This window comes from Mandrillus leucophaeus, unplaced genomic scaffold (assembly GCF_000951045.1).
Source record: "Mandrillus leucophaeus isolate KB7577 unplaced genomic scaffold, Mleu.le_1.0 Scaffold45, whole genome shotgun sequence".
NCBI lineage: Eukaryota > Metazoa > Chordata > Mammalia > Primates > Cercopithecidae > Mandrillus > Mandrillus leucophaeus.
In genome coordinates, this window is record NW_012104809.1 from 947,370 (window position 1) to 956,209 (window position 8,840).

At 34.7% G+C, this 8,840-nt stretch overlaps 1 pseudogene across 1 annotated transcript; it reads right to left on the minus strand.

The window, feature by feature from the left end:
- Nucleotides 1-23: 23 nt before the first annotated feature.
- LOC105549644 lies at nt 24-1,503 on the minus strand (annotated as a pseudogene). The gene has a single exon (XR_001007583.1). The product of XR_001007583.1 is annotated as a pre-mRNA-splicing regulator WTAP pseudogene (transcript).
- Between the last annotated feature and the right edge of the window lie 7,337 nt (nt 1,504-8,840).

The window sequence follows — 8,840 nt, forward strand, 5'->3', positions numbered from 1 at the left end:
AAAGAGAAAACAACAACAAAAAACCAAAACGTACACCCACAAAAAGGCAAATTGTGACAAAAGTTTGCATTAATTTTCTGGACAGTATCCTCTCCCAAATTAAATGACACTGTATAAAAATTTGCTGAAAAAATATTACAAAACTGAACCCTGTACATTTACACTTGAGTCCAAGCCATTCTGAACGTGGCGGGAACCCACAGTTCGGTTACCTTTCCCACTCACTGCTTTCTCCTCTTGAGGGTCATGATTGGAGTCTGTGTCATTTGATTGGTGTGTGAGAGAGTTTTCACTGCCCGTGGGAGAGTCTACACTTTCATACCCCGCCCTGAGTTGATTTACGTAACCACTACCTCCTCTGCCAGTTCTCTCCTCTGAGCTGTTGGAGGACTTACTACCATTCCCTGGAGAAGAAGGAAAATCATCTTCGGTTGTGTTGCCCTCCCTGTGAAATCCAGACCCAGACGTCCTCTGGCGGGAGGAGCTACCATTACTTGGCCCGTTTGTCAGACGACTGCAGTCTTTACTTGTGGCCTCCAACTGTTCTACAGGTTCAGAAGCTGTAGTCTTGCTGGTACTTGGGGCAGAGGCCTGAGACTGCTGCTGCTGGTACTGAGCCAACTGCTGGCGTGTCTCCTTCAGCTGCTGCTGCAGAACGGGAATGGTACTCTGCATACCCTCTACTTCTTCATCAAGCTGGATGATGAAGCCATTCAGTTCATCCTGATTGCTTTTAAGCTCCTCACTATATTTCTTCTGTAAAGCCAACTCTGCTTCAAGTTGTGCACTACGTCCCTGGGACAGCTGCCTTCCAAGCTCTTGATTCTCCTGGATAAGCATTCGACACTTCGCCATTAACTTTTCCCCTGTTTGGCTATCAGGCGTAAACTTCCAGGCACTCAGTTCATTCTGGGCTTGTTCCAGTTTGTCTTTAGTCTGTTCCAGTTCACCTTTCATTTTTAGGAAAAACAAGTTGATCGCTGGGTCTACCATTGTTGATCTCAGTTGGGCAACGCTCGGCTGCTGGACTTGCTTGAGGTACTGGATTTGAGTAGTACACTCTTGCATCTCTTGTTCCTTGGTTGCTAGTCGCATTACAAGGATGTTTTCCCTGCGTGCTGACTCCTGCTGTTGTTGCTTTTAGTTTTTCTTCAGACTCTCTTAGGCCAGTTACATCATTAGAATTAAGATCTGTGTACTTGCACTCCAAAGCTTGTACATACGCTTCATAATGTTTCCATCTTAGAATTAACTCATCTCTTGCCATAACTTTGAAGTCTGTTTCACTCAGTCGAACCTTCTTGGGAAGAGGTTCTTCGTTGGTCATCTTGAATCCTCTTCAGGCAGAAGCCAAGCCGGCGCCGCCAGTCGCATAGGCCGAGGCCACGCTGCTTGCCCTTCCGCCCGGGCCCCCGCGCAGCCGGACAGCTCTGCCGCCTGACCCGCCGCAACCCCTGCGCTCCCCTTTATTTGTGGGTCTCGCTGCCACAAAATGGCGCTGAGGGAGGACTACTTTTTAATATGCATGCACGAATTAACCAATGTCGAGGTAATCCATTTTATTATTCTGACAAATAATAAAGTTTAACTACCTTCCTCTCACAACTTCACTACTTTAATTTGATCTTATTGACAGCAATCATAATGACTCTATCTCCCATTTTTTCAGATGAGCAAATACTTAGATTTACTAATAGGTGTACAGAAATTTTCATTCACCAAAACTTCTTCTAGCATGCTTTATTCCAAGTTTGATTTCTTTGTTGATAAAATAAACCTTTAAAATTTTGTTCATTCCCTCAATAATTCAAAGATTTGAACTATCACATATTGATTGCACTAAAAAAGTGTTGTATTTAACTCATAAGTTAAATTTAAATATTAACTGACTCAACTAATATTTTTCAGTATCTTCTGTATGTCAGGTATCGATGTAGGTGCTAGGGCTGTAACATTGAACCAAAAGGCAGAGCTATCTACAAAGAGCTTATAATCAATTGAGTCATTATAAAATAATAAGATGTATAATGGTGTATGCCTGATTCTTATTAGGAGAAATAATAAATAAGGGTAGAGAATCCCTGGGCACAAGAGAAGCAATGCCATTTTAAGACAAGATGACTGAGGGAAATCTACTTGATAACAAGGCATATGAGTGAAAACCTGATAATGTAAGAGCGAGCCATGCAGTGATAGAAGTGCATAAAGCATTGCAGAGAGGTTGAATAAGAAGGGGAAAGCTTCTGATCATTGAGGAGGAAGACGACAGTTACAAGTTGCGTGTGGTTGAAGTGAAGTAAAGTAGTGTAGAGGAGAGAGTAGAAGAATTAATAGAAGTTGAGTTCAGAAAGGCTTTAGCTTTTGAGACCATGTAGGCCCAGTTCAGTGCCTAAGGTGTTTGGCTGCTAGAGGAGTGACATGAGAAGCCATTCAATCGTTTTGGAAACTGGAGGGAGTTGATCTGATTGTCATTCCAAGAAATGGTTTTATTTTGCACATGTTTAGCGTATGGTGAGAGAGGAACATCTAAGGGGATATGAACAGTGGATGTTTGGAGATATAATTCTGTAGCACAGGGAGGAATCAGGGTTGGACCAGGGTTGAAAAAGATTCAGTACTTAGAAAGTTGCTGAAGGACAATAAGGGTGTAAGAATATACAATATGGACGTTTGAAGATAGGGGAACAGAGGATAATGGACAGGAAACATCAGTGCTCACGTGTTGTTAAAGGACTTGGAAGCCATGAAGGAGTCAAAAAAGAAATTGACAGGTTTACCTAATTATTCTCCTACTATTGTCTAAATTATTTTCATCTCTTCACTTAAGTGTTCTGTTTATTATTATTTGCAATAATAATTTTATATATTTACAGGAAATGAATGATGTTCTCTTATATGTTTACATGATGTAATGATTAAATGGAATCGTCTTTTTTTGTTGTTTTATACTGTTTCTTCTGTTACACCCTCTGCGCTTTCTCTTCACTTTCTAAACTTCTGCGACAGGTTTTCTCAGCTACCTGGTACCTACGAATTTGCAGCTGCCACACTCCTCAATTATTGCTAATAGCTCCATGTGCTAGCTCTCACTCCACACGTTATTTCAAACTTTTATTATAAGAGTTTTTAATAACATTGGCCATTTTATAACTCAATCCTTTACAAATTATCTTCTCCTTTTGTTCTAGAGCATTAACTTTTAGGTAGTTTACCACAAAGACATAAATAGAATTTACAAATTTTCTTCATAGTTCTCTCTTTGCTCATTTACAAAATTATATTTTATTCATTGATATAAACTATGTAAACAACAAATCCTCAATTTTTCAAGCTGAAAACTGGGGGATTTTCTAAATTTCCTTGTTTTTCATTTCCCACATTTAGTCCATACCTACGTTTTTTCATTCTGCCTTGGAAATAATTCTCATATCCTTTGCGTCTCTCTTTCTTCACCCTAGCACCCATCTGTTTAGGGTAAAATTTCCCATAGCTTGTATTATAGGCCACTAATTATTTGATTCTTAATAAAATGTTATGTAAAAATGATTTACCTATTTTAAAAAAGGAAGAAAAAGAAAACAAAAATTGGGAAGTGCATTAAACAAACAGATGTATTTCTTAATTGTAAGATACTGTTAGAATACTTTGTGAATTGCCAAGAGCCGCGTAAAATATGACGTATTTTACAGAACCTCTTTCTTGCTGACAATCTCACAGGTAAATTATTCTGCTCAGAGCACACTGTGAAACTCTGAATACCAGAATTTGTTGCAATAGCCTCCGATTTGCTGTCCTTTCAGAGTGGCTTCCCCAAAACTTTCTAAAGTTTTAGACTAATTCGTAAATCTGATTATTTACTCCCTGTGTTTTAAGCCACTCAAATGGCTCTTTATTGCTTGTTCAGGATAAAATCTAACATCTTATGTGATCCAGACTTTGTCTAGTGTTCTCATTTCATTCTGCTACTCTCTGTTAAGCATGCTGACCTTCAACCATATTGAACTATTTGAAATTCCTGAACTCACTCTGTTTTTCTCACATCTCCATAACATTCATATATATGTATATATTTTTACCTTTTTATAAAACAGCTTTGTCCCTCCTTTCCTGTTGGCTAAGTTCCATTCATTGCTGCGTATCTATTGTTTCTTGGGAATATGTTCTACTTTCCTCCTTGCAACTCGAGAATGGTTTGTGTTTTTCTGTTGTACTCATAACTCCCAAGCATATGCCATCCATTATACTCACATGAAACCTTTTTTAGTAGAGTCTCATAATATTTTGTTAATGTGTCTTTTTCTTCAATGAAAGTAATTTCATAAAACAAAACCTGGTATTCATGTGGAATGAATGGAGCCTCTCTCTCTATATATATAATATATATATGTGTGTGTGTGTGTATATGCGTATGTGTGTATATATACAACACATATATACAAAATTTGTTGGTCGGGCATAGTGGCTCATGTTTGAAATCTCAGCACTTTGGGAGGCTGAGACAGCCAGATCACCTGAGGTCAGGAGTTCGAGACCAGAATGGCCAACATGGTGAAACCCGATCTCTACTAAAAATACAAAAAAAAAAATTACCGGGCGTGGTGGCCTGTACCTGTAGTCCTAGCTACTTGAGAAGCAGAGGCATGAAAATTGCTTGAACCCAGGCGGCCGAGGTTGCAGTGAGCCAAGATTGAGCCACTGCACTCCAGTCTGGGCAACAGAGCAAGACTCCATCTCAGTTTTAAAAATATACTATATAGAGAGAGTATATTTTTTTAATTGAGATGGAGTCTGACTTTATATATATATATATATATAAATGTACTGTATATTTATATGTAATATATATTATATATAAAACACCTCTGTCCCTCCATATAATATAAATAATATATATAATGTGTTATACATATTATATATTATAATATAAATAAAATATATATAACAACAGCTTTGTCCCTACATATAATATATGTATATTCTGTTTGTCATGAATTTAAAAACTGTTTTTCTATTATGATTCATTGCCCTGTTAGTATTTTAGTGGGCACTGTCCATTTCTGATCTCTTTTCTTTTGGTAAAATCACACTTGGAATAATGTAGTTAGAAGAAATGTAGTGCATCAATTTGCTCCATTTCTTTTTGCGGGTGCTTTGCACTATATAGTTATTTGCTAATATTAACGTGTGGTATTACTTGATTTTTTTTCCTCATGTGTACTATTGTTTATATTAGGAAGCATCTGTAATGATCCAGTATTTAATTTCAATAAAACTTGACATATTTACTTTTTAATATAATTATATTATATACATTATATGTCACACTTATCTTGCAGACGGTGAATGTTAAAAAATGTTGATCTAACAAGCTGTTTAACTGGTTATGTTTTACTTTATTTAACTGGTTATGTTTTATTTATTTGAAGCACTGTAAGTGAAAATCATTTTATAATGTTAATGTTTTATTGTATAATGAAAATAGAAATAAAAATGTGAATATAACAATGAAACATCTGTATAAACTACTTATTGTGGATAATATAATTTGATAAACAAGTTTTAAGTGTCTAAATTTTTATCCATATGCATTTCTCTAAGGAAACTCAATTTCCAGGTAGGTAGTTGTACTACATGATTGTATAACTTGCCTAATCTAATATGACATATGAATATATTAATTTTAAAACAACTTCATTGCATATATCATTAGCTACCTCTCATTTTTAAATGTTCCCAAATAATGGTGTGATAGAAATTCTGTTAACTAATGTGCATTAGATTGAATGCAGTTAAGTCCTGAAGACTTCTAGCTGGTTTAATGATGAAGGTTAAAATGTTATACTAATACATTTATAATACAAATACATCTTCAACATCGTTGTGTCCTGTGCTTTTGACAAAACTAGTTGAGACATATTCTATAGAAAAAAATATAAAACAGAGTTTGATTAGAAAAGGTATGAATTTAATAGGTCAGAATGTTGGAAATATACCTACTCCTATCTTTGGAAGAAAAATAGATCTATCTAATCTAATCTATTTATCATCTATCTATATATCTTCATATGATTTTCATAGTATTTTAATGAACTGAAATGATTTTTAAACTAATTTAAATAATTGTTAAATAAGATTTTATCAAATATTTAAATAATTTAGAAATATAAAATAAAATCAACTTTATAAGTTAAATGTCCTAAATATTATAAGTATTCTCTAAATCTTAAATATAACTTTATATTAGGAGCTGAAATGAAATCCCTGGAAATTACCTTAGTATGATTTTTTACCACAACATTATTTTTGGTGGTAAGATTTGACCAATTCATTAAAATAAAATGGCTCTTGTAGAATGAGTAGATAAACTGTGGCACACATTTTTGATGGAATAACTAATAGATACAACACAAATGTAATCTTAAATGTAGTGTATCAATTTGCTCCATTTCTTTTTGCGGGTGCTATGCACTAAATAGTTATTTGCTAATATTAATGTGTGGTATTGATTTTTTTTCCTCATGTGTACTATTGTTAATATTAGGAAGCATCTGTAATAATCCAGTATTTAATTTCAATAAAACTCGACGTACTTACTTTTTAATATAATTATATTACATACATTATATGTCACACTTATCTTGCAGATGGTGAATGTTAAAAAATGTTGATCTAACAAGCTAAGTGAAGGATGGTAATCCTAAAAGACTAAATATTTTATAAATCTACTTATAAGACATTTTTGAAAAGGAAAAAATACAGGTTTAAAAACTGGTCAGTGTTGCTTTGGCAGCTCGTATACTGAAATAGGAGATTAGCATGGCCTCTGCTCAAGAACAACATGTAAATTCATGAAGCGTTCCATTTTTTTTGTTCGTTTTTTTTTGTTTTTGAGACAGAGTCTTGCTCTGTCACCCAGGCTGAAGTGCAATGGTGCAATCTCGGCTCACTGCAACCTCCGCCTCCTGGGTTCAAGCGATTCTCTTGCCTCAGTCTCCCGAGGCGCCAGCCACCACACCCAGCTAATTTTTGTACTTTGTGTAGAGACAGGGTTTTGCCATGTTGATCAGGCTGGTCTCGTACTCCTGACCTCAGGTGATCTACACGCCTCGGCGTCCCAAAGTAATTCTGGGATTACAGGCGTAAGCCACCTCTCCTGGCCAGTGTTCCATATTTTAAACCGAAAATAAAAAAGCAACAACACAGGCCCATCAGTGATTTTCAGAAGTTGATGTTGACTACAAAAGGGCATCCCTAGACAATTGGGAGATTGATATTACTATTCTTAATCTTCATTATGATGCTGTTCATATGATTGCATTCAAGTGTCAAAACTCATAAAACTTCTCATCAAAGAGAGTAAGATTTATTACCTATACATTTTTTAAAAGAAAGTTAAAATATACAACTGTTTCTATAAATAAACTATTTAAGTTACTTTCCTCTAAAATGATGCTCAGCATGTACTTCTTCAAATTTTCTTTATGATACAATTTCTATATAAATTTTATAGGTTCTTTTTTATCTACACGTTTTCCCATCACACATATTGAAAAACTTAAATCCGTAATCTCAATCACATGCTTAATGTACCCAAATTATTTTCATAGGGAAAAAAATAGAATTTGGAGGAAATAATTTTTCTTTTATCATCAGTTAGTATGAAGAGTTCAGCATTTGCTACTTTAAATATCTAGTCACATAAAAGTGTCATATGATTCAAACACAGATTTGTTTCAATGATGAATACATTGATTTTTATCATATTTTACATTCTTCTAATTATTTCATATTTTTCCACCTTCAGTAAATCTACTAGAGTGTCTTTTCTAAGGAGAAGAATTCTTGCATTTTTTATTTATACATCCAATTCTTCTATTAAATATGTCCCCCATTTTTATATATTTATATATTTTTAAATTTTAATATTAATCTTCACTAAGCAATCTGTCTCTAACTATATCAATGATTTACTGCAAAAGGGGTGTGTAGATTGTGGGTTATTAAAAAATTGAGTAGTTAAAGAGAGCTATTTTATTGGTTGCCTCTAGTGAGCTTCTTAGTCATTGTGAAGCACTATGGCTACTCCATTTATTATTTATCTCTTTCAACATGCATTTAAACAAACTTACTACATACCAGCTACAGTTCCATATCATGAGGGTATGGACTAATGGCATAACCTCCTCTCAAGAACCCAAGAAAGAAGAATTAAAAGGAAGAATTACCTCATAATATAACTACACATATTATGAGGGAACACATGGAAGGGAAAGATGACCTTGGCTTCAGGATATAAGAAGAATTTTAGAGGTGTGGTAATTCATTTGGGTTCTGAAGGAAGGGTAGTTATTTGCTATGTTAACATAGCATTGGTAAGGCCATGACAGCAGACGGAAGAGGACAGGCAAAGGGTATGTGGGCCAGAGGAATAAGTCAGGGCCAGCTATGGAAAAGTGTAAAATGTATCCAGTTTCAAATACTTTACATATTCTAAACTAGAAGAAAACGTGGTTACATTTGTAAGTTAGAAGGCGCTAGTAAATCTAGCAATAGTTTGACTGTTGGATCAGAGGGAGATGAAAATTATTTTTATTGTTATATCGATTTTACACATTTTTATCTTGAGTTCTGATTGTCCAAGGCATGAAGTGGGTCATGGTCCATTTAATAGTAAAAATAAAATAAATCTATTATTTTTAATTTGTTTATAAATATATTTAGATAATAAAAATGGTCTTGATGCTTGTCTGTGGCTCATGTACTTATTTCATTCTTGATTAAAGAATAAACATGACCCAGACCATGTTTGTCTAGGCTTTTTAAAGAAATGATAATACAAA